Below are 15,123 nucleotides of genomic sequence, written 5' to 3'. Positions count from 1 at the left end.
AAGCAAGCCAAAGTCAACAGTGGCAAGGAACCAAAACTGCATTGGCAGAAATGGAGAAAAAACCTTGGGAGAAACCAGGCTCCGGTTCCGGTTGACCTAATTCATGCAGCCTAACAATCCTTTAACGGATTTGAATTATAGAAATGCGATAGTGTATTATGTGTATGCCAGGTTAAAGAGATGGGTCTTTAATCTAGATTTAAACTGACAGAGTGTGTCTGTCTCCCGAACAATGCTAGGAAGACTGTTACAGAGTTTGGGCGCTAAATAGGAAAAGGATCTGCCGCCTGCAGTTGAATTTTATTTTCTAGGTATTATCAAATGGCCAGAGTTTTGAGATCGCAGCGGACGTGAAGGACTATAATGTGATATGAGCTCGCTCAAGTATTGAGGTGATAAACCATTCAGGGTTTTATAAGTAATTAGCAAGATTTTAACTGCAACTGACATTGTTCTCACACTCTTGCACCACACGTCCTATTATCCACGTTATATTCCCTCATACATGATATTCCCTGCATCCCTCATATAAATGCTGGATTCACTTTCGAAATTACAGTGACTGACATACTGTAGTGATAAGAAATTGACCAAAGAAAAATATAATTAGTCAAAATTAGCGTGTATTATGCAATGTAAATGCAGACTAATAGATTAATTGAAAAATATTAAAATTAGCTGTGCATTGCTATTCTGGTTGTGGTGAAAAGTTATCCGTTTTGCAGCACTGCAACAGTTTGGGATGTCCCAAGCCGATCTCAAGGATTGGGATCATGGCCGATCAAGCATTTTTTTTTTTTAACTGATAGCTTTAATCGATTACTTTTCTTTTCTGACAATTAATCAATTGCTGGTTAATCATTAGCATCCCTAATGCGTACACCATACATTACTTTTACTATCTGCACAACTCTGTATACACTGGATTGATTTTAATAACTTGAATGTACTTGAAGTGTGCACCAAACATACATTCCTATTGGAATATACAAGATGGGGACTAGGGCTGTATGCCCCACTGTGTTATGATCCGCAGTGTCACTTGCTCCCTTTTATGCATCAGCTGCAGTTGTTAAAAACAATATAAATGATTAAAAAGCACTAGCTTGTCATTAACTTAAGTACATAAATAGAACAGAGATATGTATGAACAATCATGAATTAAAAATGTTTAGTCACTTTTTGTATTTGTTCTGCATTTGTAGCTATTTCATGCCGTTTAAGTACTTCAAAGCTGTACTAGCAACCGGAAAAATAATTAGCTGGTCAACAACAACTAGTAACAGCTATGGAAAAAAAGCAATATACTATTCACATTTCTGTATAAATGTGTAATATTAAAAATAATCAGCTGTAATTTGCCAATTAAATTAAAATGGGAAAATAAACCACCAATGTGGTGGTGTGTACACTGAATGATTACCATAAACAGTTGTATTTACAAGGTAGGCCAACTTCAACAATACCACAGTGCTACCATGCACACACACACACACACACACACACACACACACACACACACACACACACAGGAAACGTCTTTTTTACTTTAAGTGCTTTCGTGTACTTTTAATATTTTGGTACAATATGGGTGGTTAAAATCAAACACTATTAATCACTTAAAATAGTGAAATAGATAAAGTGATGTGACCCATACTCGGAATTTGTGCTCTGCATTTAACCCATCCAAGTGCACACACACACACAAGAACACACACACACACCCGGAGCAGTGGGCAGCCATTTTTTGCTGCGGTGCCCCTGGAAGCAGTGGGGGGTTTGGTGCCTTGCTCAAGGGTCCTTGCTCAAAGGTGGTTATTGAAGGTGGAAGAGAGCGCTGTACATTCTCTAACCATTAGGCCACGACTGCCCCCATAAAATACATAAAATAAATAAATAGGTAGATTAATTAAGATTAAGATTAATAGATGTTAAAATTAAAATAGATGTTACTTAAAAGCGATAGGATATAAAATTAGCAAATCTATCTATCTATCTATCTATCTATCTATCTGACAGGGATGTCAACTCTCATGTCAACTCTCAGGGTCGTTGTATTTAGTGGCGATGCGCTCCTGCCAGTGCACAGATGGGGCGCGCGCGCGCAGGGCGTTTGATTAGGGGAGGGTGATGCGCTCAGTCACGGAGTGCGTGAAAAAGTTTGTGAGGCTTGAGTGTTGGTGTCATCCTGCTCATCTCTCGTGACAGGAGCCCGCTGGACCTTAACGCCGACTGAAATCAGGTAAGGCGCTTTTAATTAACAGGTGGGAGAATGAATAATGCAAAGGATCGCTCGTTTGTTACGCAATTCTTGATCTCAAAGTGCGTGTAACTGCTCTAACTCTCATCCATCACACACGGGTATGAGTTTAATTCAGAGTTTAAGTAACCTCATTTGTTTATCCTAATTATTCTTTTACAAAATGAAACATGCCAGTACACTTGAAGTTATGTAACTGCAAAACACCTGCTTAGTCCTACGTATAGCATATATATATATATATATATATATATATAAAATGTATATATTTATTTATTTATTATTAGTAATCCAGGCATTTATAGCAAGATAATTTAATTTATTTAGCATGTTAACCAGACTGGATGGAGGTGCTAATCAGTGAGTGTATTGTAAAGGTTTTGGGCTCTTGTCATGCACATGAGAAAGAGGAGGTCGCTTAGAGCAGGGGCTGTAGTTTGTTCTCTGAAGTCTGTCTATTCAGGCTGCTGCGGCTTTTCACAGAGAAATAGGTCGAGCCTCTTTCACTGCGACCCAACTTGACTGGGAACGGGTAATTGGCAAACCCAGAGATACTCAAATACCCTGCTGAGACCCTAATAGCAGACACAAGCTTTACATGAAGAGTTGTAAAGTTATTTTCATGCAGCAGTATACACCAAATCTTGATAGAACATTGGAGAATGAGGATTGAGTCATTTTCACTTTTTTGTTTGTTTTTGTTTTGTTCATCACCCTAAAATGTGCTTTAGGTGGTAGAACATTTAAACTGAATATCAGAGTCAGACAAATTCAGTCAGTATTTCAGTAATCAGTAATAATAAGTATTTAGTATGACTGAATCAAACTGACTACTTTAGTTTACACTAACAAAAGTCAAATTATTAAAATCTCTATCTATCTATCTATCTATCTATCTATTTAACCAATCACACGCATATCTGTTGAGCTTAGGAATGCAATGGCCAATCAGAAGCGTTCAGATGAGTCTTCGTTCAAATCATCAGTTTTGTTGAGTGCGCGCGTTCGCTGACTGAATTCATGACTCATGAATTCATGACGGAGGGTGAACCAACTCTAGGGTAAGGCTAAAAGCAGCCAGATGTATTAAACATCATAAACCCGTCTTTTTAGGCAAGAACCAGACATGGGTGTCGTGTAGGCTAATTTTTTTTTTAAATGGGACTGAATATATATATCAGTGGTGTGTCTATATATTTTATTTATGAACTTATGTTCAGCTGTTTTTTCTAATAGTTAAATTTGAACTATTTTTGATTTTTTTTCGGATCATATATAAATATATATTTTTCTCTCTTTTTTAGTCTGAGTTTTTTTTATCTTAAGCATCTCCAACATATATTTGTAGCAACATTTTTTTACTAAATTATTGTGTGACATTTTTTGCCTCGCCACCATTATGTTTTGGGTTGACAGGCCTTTGCTATGCAGTTGCTAAGATGTTGTGGGTGTTTTAAGCACATTATTATGAAATTATTAGGTGGTTCAGAGTGGTTTCTAGGGTGTTAATGGTTGTTTAGTGGTTGCTTAATGGCCCAAGTTAAAGGAGCCCACCAATAAGTCTTCTGGGTCTATACCATAAATCCGGTTTAGATGGTTAACCAGGTAACTTTCAGTTTAGTTTGTGCCAACCCTGGGTTTTAGGCACCATGAAAGTCCCCCAGATTCTCTTGCTCCAAATTAATGGTGAGTACTAGAATTTTAAAGACAACAATGATTTGTCCTCTTTCATTGACAAGTCTTTTCTTCTTGCTATGTTAATATGTTTAAATTCTTCAAATTTTTCAATCTCTTAATCTTCGGCCAAAGTGAGAATGGAATCATGATGACTCTTTTGCGAGAAGTCAATTGTGAATCGTAGATGTTTCAAGTCATGCGATTGGCTGGTCATTACTGATGTTGCACTTTTATGTGCATGTGCTCCATACTTATTCATGAACTCAAGATTAAAGCCTGAGTTGACAAAGAAACAATTTTATTTCATGATCAGTGTCATGGTACCAACAAAGCCTGAATGGATTGGTTTGGTTTTGTCAACTTGAAACTAATCCAGTGACCTAGGTTTGTTCAGCTACTATAATGATATAAGCCCTTGGTCTCTAGATATGGCTATCCGATGTATACTAGGGTGACCAGACATTCTCGTTTTCTGGGGACAGTCTAGATTTTTGGTGTCCTGTCCCTAGAAATGTCCCCATTTTACAGCATGTCCAAAATAGACCGCAAATAAACTGTAAGAAGCCTGACCAACATAAAGTAGCTTTCTTGTTACTAGAGCAGTCATGTAGTGATTATTTTCACCAACAGAACTGAAAGCTGCATTTGGTTGTAAATAAACATTTGGTTGCTTTAGTCATGAAGAATGTAACCTGGATGAGAGCAGAGCACTATTATCATCAGTTATTAAAAGAGACACCGTTATCGGTTTCAAGGTAGTCACATACTAACTATTCATGTTAAATTAAAGTAATACTGTTTGTGTTTGTGTGTACAGGTTGTGGAAATGGCGTGGGATTGTTTCGCACACAATTTTAAAATGTTCCAGAAAGTCACAACACAATGCCATCATAGTGCAGTAATTTCCACACATTCATCTTAACTATACCACCTACACTTGCAACAAATTACATTTGTAGAAAGCACATACTTTGCACTCAAAATGAGCCTAAAATACTAAATAATAAGCCCAGTTAGGGAGAGTAAAAATCCATTTCCAAAAGCACACACATAAAATAACACTTGGTGAGTTAGTAATCTCTGAAATGCTTGATTCTGATTGGTCAGTCGCGACATTCCAAGTATCTGAAGCCAACCCTTCTTTCATGTCTGTTTTATTAAACCGCTGAATTGCTCTCTCTTGTTTCATACAAACACAACTGGTACCATCTTGCACCTCAATTTCTATATAAAACTATATAAAAAATGAAATCGGGGGACTTCAGTATTAATAGTACTGTGATATTGTTGCAGTGTTCTTGTTCTTGTTGGCAGGACAATTGTTTTGTGAGGGATTGTAACATAATGAACAGGTAGGATTTTAAAACAGATAAATATTTCATGTCCACGTTATTATTTATTTGGTGACAAACGTCTATTAGATACACACATACATATATTTAAATATACATATATTAGACATTGATCGTACTCACCCACCATGGCTCCCGCGTCGGAGCTCTAGTCCTGCTGTGGGGTTCACAGTCAGAGCTCTGTGTCCGCTGGGGCCTGTTAGGGAACTCTTCCCCGCAGGACAGTGAGTAACAATAAAGAGGTTCTGAATTTTTCATTGTTCAGATGAATATGAATCATCATTGAGCCTCTCGTACAGACTGTTTGTGAAAAGGGGTTGTTATCTTGATATCTGGTGGAACTAGCGATTTGGCGTGGTCTGCAAGTACATACTGTCAATCCCTGCTTTTGAAATTTTGGATGTTTACTGTTGGGCGTTCTGAAGACTGGTTTTGCAGCATTCTCTCTTCACATCTGAGGCCATAAAAACATGCTTTCTTTCTAAACCGACTCTAACCTCCTTGTGCAGCTTGATGTATCCACACAATCTCATTAGTATTTGTAGGTATTTGTATGTAAAGAATTATACATTATAGACTCAGAAGTCAGTATTTTTGTAAACCCTTTTACAAATGAACAACTTTAGAGACATACAGATTACAAATCTCTCTCATGTTGTGACCAGTTGGAAACATTCACAGAATTGTACATACGTAAAAGTGTTGACATTTTAGACGCTTCCAAAGTCAAAATTATATGCAGGGTTGTGTGAAACTATTTTAGAATTGATGTATGGACATATTTATACACATGAGATTTGTTCTTGCATTCAAAAACTTATAGACGCAAACAATGGAATGTAACAGAAAGCAGGAGTTTTGAGAATTGATGCTCAACAATGGCTCATGGACCCTTTTTACTTTTCTGTGGTTCTCAGAAGCGGAAGTCATCATAGTTGGGTAAACCTCTAGTGGTGAATGGAAACTACAACACATATAATTTTTGCATTTCCATTTGCTCCAATAGCAAAAGACAAAAAAAACAAAACAATGGCATTTCTGTGATTTTACAAAATAGGAAAACAATATACATCAAGAGATTGATTACATTGGTCAGAAGAGATAAAAAGATTTCAAATTTGTTGTCACTCCCTCAGCCGTTGTATCAGAAACACACATGCAGGTAATAAAAGGTGATAAAACACATTCATATAGTGTTATAAAAGTACATTAAATAAAACATAATAATAATAAAATATAAATATTTTCACACAGATTATGATTTCGCGGCAGATTATCGATTAATAAAGACTGAAAAAAAAAGTATTGATAATAAAGTAAGCAATTATTGCATGACCTCAAAACACTTTTACCATAGTGCATGATTTTTAGACTAGTACATTTTGACGTTTGCTTCACTTAACAAATTTGTATTTGTATGGCTTTTCTGACATAGTAAAATTGCTCAGTAGCTCACCTGCTACAGCAATGCACTTGCAGTTTGAAGCGCTCGAGCATGAGTCCTGTGAAACATGAGTCACAATAAAAGAGCTAAAATGACATGATTGCTTCAGTAAATATGTTTTTATCTCATGTTTGCTTTTGTTAACACTACTGGTTAGGTTTTAGTTTAGGTTATATGTAATTTTCACCTTAAATAACCTTTTTAGTGGTACTTACTGGACATTTAATTCCCAAACTGCAGCATTTTATGTACAATAACCTTGCAACATAATAAAGATTCACATGCAAGATTTATATTCATCTGTTTTGGATTAAAACTGAATGTGCTTTTAGCGTCATTCACTGGATATTTCACTGTTAAAGTGTTGTGAAATCCATTGTTTACTATCCATTGTCAGTAGAATTTGGCAGGGAGCAGGGAGATAAACACTTCTTTTAATTGTTTATTGGTTAATGTCAGTAATTGCAAAATGGTCAAATATTGGCCTGTCAATGGAATTGACAGATATATCTGTTTTTAACTTGACAGGATGCTCAAAAATACTGTTTAAATACAGTATGTAAGAAAAAAACTTATAATAGTCAATAACTAGTCAACCATCATGACCTAATCATAGTTTTCAACGTCTGTCCAAAGGTACAACAATATACATGTAAACATTACATATAAATTCCTATGACTACTAATAACATTTCATTTACAATATACCAACAGTAATTTTTGCACTTAATCTCCTTGGAGTAAATGTTACACTGATTTTCTGTCATCAAAGTGAGTAGATGGAAATGGGGTTGTGACTTCTCCCGCTGGCCGTAGCTAATGTAATTACCATCTCACATGGTTTCCACGGCTTTCCATGTCACTGACTTCTGAGGAGAGGAAACAATATTCTATAACGATGCCACCCATTGAGCGAGATCTGGGCTGCTCTGTCTCCAAACACACACACAAGTAAAAATACACACACGTACAAAAGACACCCACTCCCAATGTCCCGTACACTCTTTGCAGCCCACTTGGAAAATGTCCTCCCCATTGACAGGCACAATGGCCCACATTCATCCTAAGTGTGTATGGACATAGTTTGCTGGCACCTCTAGTGTACTTCAGTCCAATTCAGTCTGTCTCACACAGCTCAACAGAAGCTCTCACTGTGTGTCCCGATATAGAATAACCTTTCTCGCTTACACTTCCCTCTTGAGTCCACACATGACAGTCTCAAAATAATACCACTTTCCGCGACTGCCCACCTACCCATATTGACAATGTTCCTCTTACACTGGAACATGAAGTAAGTTTTCCATTCGTCCCAAAAACATCCTCCTCTTTTGCTCTTTTGGAGTGATTCATATGACTCAGTTGAATCCATTGAGGGTACAGAGATGATAATTTGATAGACACACTATGGTAAGACTGTTGATTCACATGCTAGTGAGCTCACATATTGGCCAACGGGAGCAACAAAAGATGTCAGTCATCACAGAATAGGAAAGTAAATGACGTGATTGCTACTAAGAGATGTTTTTACAGGTCACTGCAGGTTATGTTAGGTGTGACATGGTTTATATTAGATCAAAATCAAGCTTCACATCGCATTGATGTTTCAGTGTGTGAAAGGAGCCAAATTTTGCTTAGATTTCTGACTATTTTTTTTTTTGTTTTCACTTTCGTGAATCTTTTTATCATTTCAGGTCTGTTCCCCAGATCTGTTCCTTTTCTATCAAGCTGAATAAGATTCATATGCTAATGAGGCCCCTCTCTTGGGGTCCCTCTTCTCAATCGAATCTCACTAGCACCTCCTGAAAAGTGTGTCGCTCACAGTCCCTTAACACCTGTATTCACTTTCCTGTCACACAACAGACCACATTATGTGATGACAAAAGTCAGAGCAAATTGACACCTGGCTGTTTAAAAAAATAATTCAACAAAAATGCGTGAATAAACTTTTTAATGTGTTCTATTGCTTAAAATTCCAAACAAAATATATTCCTATCTAAAATGAAGCAGGAGACGAGATGTTTAGTTACAGTGATTTTACCATGGTTAAGTGCTGTTTTTTAACTTTCTATTTTTCAAATAATCTAAAAATGTTTCCACAAAAATATTAAGCAGCAAAACATTTTTGTTTAAATTCAGCTTGCCTGGCCATCACAGGAATAAATTACATTTTATAATGTATTCAAATAGAAAATGGTTATTTTAAATGGTAATAGTATTTCACAATATTACTGATTTTACTGTATTTTCAAATAAATGCAGCATAAGAGGCCTTTCTTTCAAAAACATAAGAAACCCCAAACCCTTCTGAATGGTAATGTAGCCTATTTCACTTCAAACTTGGCTCATCCAAGCTGATATTTTTTACCTTTTAACTTTTTGAATACAGATATTTTGATATATGCATGAAATTCATTAATATTACATGCTTAATTTAGTATTAGAAGATAAAACTCAATCAACTTTAAATGTTTTCCTATACCAAATTTTTTTTTTAAATATCGAAAACCGTTTCCTGTCTAAAGCTCTTTTCAGTCATTAAAATAAATGTATCCTGTAGGCAGATTTAGATGAAAGACTGGACTTGTCACAACACTGGGCCTTTTCATAGTTTAGCTGGTCATTAAAAGATTACACATCTTAAATCCACACCTATTATATCACCTTCATAAACAAAAACTTAATATAGCCAATAAAACTCTTAGAATTTTTTTATTTAGTATTGTAATTATTCCATTCCATTTAATAGTATAATTATTCCATTCAATTGAACCTTCCTAATAAACACTGTATATTTGTTTTTGAATCATAGCATACCGCAGCACTTATGGGAACAACATTACACTAAGTGTGGATTTGTTTCAGCACAGACCTTGCCTCTCGAAAGATTAAGTTGGTGAAGTGTGGATGTTGTTTGGGAATATGGTTGTTGGGCTGGGTGTTTTCCTCGACAAGCTGTTACATGTAGCAAAAATGATAACACTGTGTGAAGCCTCAGGGATTTCTGATTACTCACCACTCTCATTCTCTCCCACAGTGTCTCATTCACGCACGCAGACACACACCCTTTGCATTTACAATGCATGCAGATACAGGCTGAAGCACACGTGTGTTCAGAATATATTTTGAGACAAAGGTAAAGAAATACATTTTGAGTTGGAGTGTGCAACACATATTCTTCTATTGTCTGAGCAGAATTGTCCCTGAACTGTGCTATTCAAAGGCAAGTTTCTGTTATCAAATGAAAGGAAGATTCCAGGTGTAGTGGTGAACAAATGTTTAAGCTTCATTCTCATGCTAATAAGGAGGATTTCTTCACTGTTCCCCACCAAACATCTCATGTTTGGTCCATATTATAATTTATAACCATATTTAATAATTACTTCTGAAATTAGACATCCATTCAATATGTTTTTGCTTATATTTCGCTTGCTTTTCTTCATCTCAGAGGTTTTGAAGTGTATACTGACATCTACTGGCCTGGATGCCTGAAGTTTACTAACAGATATATCTTCGCACTGAAGCTGTTTGTTTGTCTTTGTTTTGTTCATTTTCCTCTTTTTCTTAATTCTCTTATTACACACATTCCTGTGGAGATTTTTGGATTCAATCTGAACATAGTTTGATAAAAATTAGAATTAATTATTAGTAATTTGGACAGTTGCTCGGCATGATTGGTCATATGATCTCAATATGGCGGCTCCCATAATTGGGCAACCCACTCCATGTAAAATAACTTATAGAAAACAGCTTTTTCTTCCCTTGTGAGTATCATTTTTTCATTTTGTCACTGAATAGATGGGGTAAATTTGGCTCTATTTTAAGTGATTATTTTAACTTTACACCTTCATCAGCTTCTCCTTCTCTAATTATCTTACTTAATTGCTTTGTTTTCTTTATATTCTCTCCCTCTCTCTCTGTTCATTTTCAGTCTGATCTGACACACTGCAGTTCTTCTAGACCTGCTGTTAATGGGGTCTTTCAGCAAACCACCCAGACTAGAACAAAAACACTCATTCATGCATTTCCAAATTGCTAATGTGGCTGGTCCCCGACACATTTTCAAGGAGTTCCCATGTCATGGCATGGTGTAAATCCTCACATAGACAGCCATTAGTGCAGGCAGCCTACAAGCTAACAGTGGCCAACAAGGCCCTGACATAGACTGGCCATAGTGACCCCTCGTAGCAGGCACCTAAACGCCTTTGGCAGAGACAAAGAAATGCAGCTCCATTTCTTAAAGGCTTGACAGTTATTATGGTGCAGGAGGTTTTTAGTAGTTGCTGTGTTTTAGTAGAGAAGTCAGTAAATGTTAATCTTGTGGTTAATCAGCATTAACGCTTTATGGTAGGTTGTAACACACAATTTCCTTCTCTTCCTTTCTAGTCAGAGAAACTACATCAAATTGCATTGTTGTAATTAGAAGGGTTACAATAATATGCTATTTTTTTGGTCATTATAGTTATTTTTTAATAATTGTTGCTTTAATGTTCTGTCACGCGTGCAAAATATGTAGTTGTGTGTGTTGTGTTGTGTATACACTCAGTGCAGCTGTAAGTCTCCGGCTAACTCACGTTATAGTTCTGCTAATCAGCTGTGGGTCCGCTGTTGTCTAGAAATGTGTCAATTAATATCGAATGTCTGTCATTCTTATTACTTGGAGTCATGATAAAGGATGGAGCAATATGTTGGTTTACAAACTGCAGTGTTTTATCAGTACTCCATGTCTGTGTTCGGCTAACACATATACCATTATTGTTTAGGTCTTTACTACCAAGCTGTGGGTCCGGATCGCTAGCAAAAGTAAGTCGCCGGCTAACTCACATTATAGCTCTGATAATCTAGCTATTGTCTAGAAATGTGTCGATTAATATAGAATCTCTGTCGTTCTTATTACTTGGAGTCATGATAAAGGATGGAGCAATATGTTGGTTTACAAACTGCAGTGTTTTATCAGTACTCCATGTCTGTGTTCGGCTAACACATATACCATTATTGTTTAGGTCTTTACTACCAAGCTGTGGGTCCGGATCGCTAGCAAAAGTGTAAAACAACCTTTTCTCTTCTGATTCTTTATTTTTGGAACAGAGTGGAGAACTATCATTATTATAATAGGATGTATTATTGATAAGCCGTATTCCAGTACTGGTGATGGGCATTCCGTTTCTGACATGCGCTGTATGCCATAGACCAATCACAACAGACTGGGTCATCGGACCAATCAGAGCAGAGTAACCTCATGCAAAGGAGGGGTTTGGAAAGATGAATCTTAGAACAAATTGGTTGAGAGTCGTTGAGAAATAACGTAAAATAAAATGCATATTATAAGAATATGAAAGTGTTTTGTGAACTTGCATGCATGTAAACCTGTTGTTGGGGACTCCCAAAACCAAATTATGAAGCTTTCATATAGCATAATAGGGGCACTTTAAGACACACAAAGTATTTCTGGAATTTATATGAAGTTACTGTACATACATGTACAGGTAACAACTCATATGACAATTCTAAACCAGAATGAAACTGCAAAAATGCATTTCCTCATTGGGGATGTTAATGCTGCACAATTATATTATTGCAGTTATTTATTCATTTCTATGTGTTTATAGAATTATATAGAATTATATTTATGCGTAAAACACAATTATGATTATTTTAATATGTTCAGAAAAAGTATGTTATATTCTACTGAGAGACCAAGAAAAAGAATGCACAATATTAATGATTTTACTGTTGAATTTTTAATATTGAATTCTGAATGTTTATATATATATAATTTCTTTAATTAGAATGGTAATAACAATGGACTCACACAGCAAGTAATACACTGAATTAAACATTGAATTTGAAGTAGAAAGACTGCAGTATTATTTCTCCCCCCATATTAAAATATTTTATGTACTGAATTTATCATTCTCACAGTTGCATCTGTTTTTAACTCTTGTGTCTTGAGTGAATTTGATTTATAGGCAGTGGTTTCCTGTTTATCTGCTGCGGGGTTCTGTCATAACATGTTGTGAAGATAATAATTAAAAAAATGTTTGGGGTAAATCAACTACGAACTGTTCAGCAAGTTGGGGCAGAACGCAGTCATCCAGATTTTTAGAACTGATGATCTTAGTTCCATCTTAGAACAAGGAGCTTTGAGTTCAAAGCTACCATCAAGTTCTTTTTGTTCTCTACTATGCCTACAGTACTCTTATCTGAAACAACAGCACCTATTGGGCAGCACTGGAAAAGCTTCTCTGGAACTCAATCCTGGAGGATCCTTTGAACGGCTCATTCTTATCATCTGCACTTCTTTACTTTTGAACCAAATGTTTATGAGATCTTATTCTGGTCTCCTGGGTAGGGTTGCACCAGCCGTTCATAAGTTCTTACTTAAATTAGAATGCTAAGTCCACATTAGAGGCTTAGTAACTACTAGCTAGTTTGTAACTACATCTGTACATTATTCGGTTGCACCAGTTGTTCGTAAGGCAGGACGTAGATAGTAGTTTGTAAATTCTCTGTAAATTAATGGGTAGTCACATGATGTTTACCCTAAATGATCCAATAGAAGCCTTCAAATATGTGACCAGAACTTGCTGTGAATTTCAACTTATCCTTCATTGTAACTTCGTTTGCCTCACGTAACTAACGGTAAAATAAGTTTCCATTAAAAATTATACCACTTAATCATGAATAACATTAGCCTATAGGTAAGCTATATTTATATGTAAATAATTTTCAGAAACTGTAATTGAAATGAATAAGGATAAATAAATATTGAAAGAAAGAAAAAACATAAGAAATGCCATTTATTTATTATGACACACAGAGGCGTGCTCTAGATGGGGTGTTGAAGAAGTGCTAAAAAGGAAGTTTATTCACATATTGTTCTCTCTCTTAATATGTATGTGAGTGTAAATGTCAGCAGCATCATATACTGTATGTCTGCAGGATTAAAGGTTGTCGGGTAAAAGAAGAGCATATTCATGCAGTTCACTCTGTCTGCTATTTCATTCCAAACTTTACTCCTGAACGGACACTTCCATAAATATTTAGTTTATACATAGAGTTACACTTCAACTAAGTGTAATGGTGCAACAAAATAATATTTAGTAGTGCGTAAGTTGTAACTTAGTGCCCATTTATGTCAAAACTAGGCTAAGCTGTAACTTGCGTACAGCTAGTGCAACCGGCCCCAGATCCAAAACGTGGTGCAACCAGCCCCAGACAAAACGTCTCAGGTTACACATGTAACCATGGTTACATGCATAACCTGAGACGTAACCTGGGAACTCTACGCTACATCCCCCAGAGGGCGCTATGTGGAACGGTAGGCTATACCCACGCCTCCATGCTGAAGGGATGAGTGCCTTATTGGCTGAAATAAATCAAACACTCAAAGGAGTCCTCACCCCTGCACCAGCAATGCGACCATAGACTGGAGCATAGAATGGAGGCCTCAACAGGAGATAGGAAGCCTAACTACGTTCTTATTGAGGCCAGCATCCAAAAAGGCTCAAGAGAGCCTAACATGAAGAGCCAACTGGCCCGCGAAGCTCTGCAGAGTGGAGGCCTAAATACAACACCTCTCAATAAGAGGCGGCCTAGCAGCACTCCATACTACCTAGCCAATACCTAGCCGAGCTCTAGGAGCGAAGGCCTCAGCATGACGACTCTCTAAAACGAGAGGATGCCTAACTACGCCCCATGCTCAGGACATCCTATAAGCCTACAACTAACAGATGCTGCCCTAGCGGAGCTCTGACGAGTGGAGGCCTCAAAGAAATAACTCTCTGTAGCAAGAGGAAGCCTGATGATACTCACAGTAGATGGCCGAGCTCTAGGAGCGGAGGCCTCAGCATGACGACTCTCTAAAACGAGAGGAGGCCTAACAACGCCCCATGCTTAGGACAACTTGTAAGGAGGCTCACAGAGAGCCTATAACTCACAGATACTGCCCTAGTGGAGCTCTGGTGAGCGGAGGCCTCAATGAAATAACTCTCTGTAGCGAGAGGAAGCCTGACGACACTCGCCTCCACCCCATACTCAGGATGTTTGCAGAGCAAAGGCAGTAAATGAGACTCACAGAGAGCCTACTACTTAGTAAACTGTCCGAAATAGATGACGCATTCACAACCAGCCTCTAATGCGGAATGCTGCCAACGCAGCATAGAGTTCCCACTTGAGAGGGAACTATGTTTTCGCGACTGGATAAACAGTGTCTTGCTAGTAAAGTTTTGATGGATGAAGACTGCAATCAAGGTTAAGGCGATTGCGGTGGCGTACAGTAATTGTACAGTAAGCACATGCGAGTCCATTATATTAATGCGTGTATGAGTGCTCTTGACGCACTGATCACTGATCGCACATTGTATTTATGCACAGGCACAGACATTTCCCTA

The 15,123-nt window shown here is 37.1% G+C and overlaps 1 protein-coding gene across 6 annotated transcripts in view; it reads left to right on the top strand.

Annotated features, from left to right (window-relative positions):
- Positions 1 to 2,138: 2,138 nt before the first annotated feature.
- The window catches only part of LOC107663069 (neural cell adhesion molecule L1-like protein), a 61,447-nt gene continuing 48,462 nt past the window's right edge, over positions 2,139 to 15,123 (top strand). For 3 of the 6 annotated variants that reach the window (XR_001631284.1, XM_016453219.1, XM_016453218.1), the window contains exon 1: positions 2,139 to 2,242. The gene's annotated coding sequence lies outside the window, so the exon portion shown is untranslated. The remainder of the gene's footprint in view (positions 2,243 to 15,123) is intronic. The other 3 variants (XM_016453222.1, XM_016453221.1, XM_016453220.1) reach the window with 1 other exon arrangement.

Source organism: Sinocyclocheilus anshuiensis, unplaced genomic scaffold (genome assembly GCF_001515605.1).
Source record: "Sinocyclocheilus anshuiensis isolate Anshui unplaced genomic scaffold, SAMN03320099.WGS_v1.1 scaffold2161, whole genome shotgun sequence".
Classification (NCBI taxonomy): Eukaryota; Metazoa; Chordata; class Actinopteri; order Cypriniformes; family Cyprinidae; genus Sinocyclocheilus; species Sinocyclocheilus anshuiensis.
This window is presented reverse-complemented; position numbering and strand designations above follow the sequence as displayed.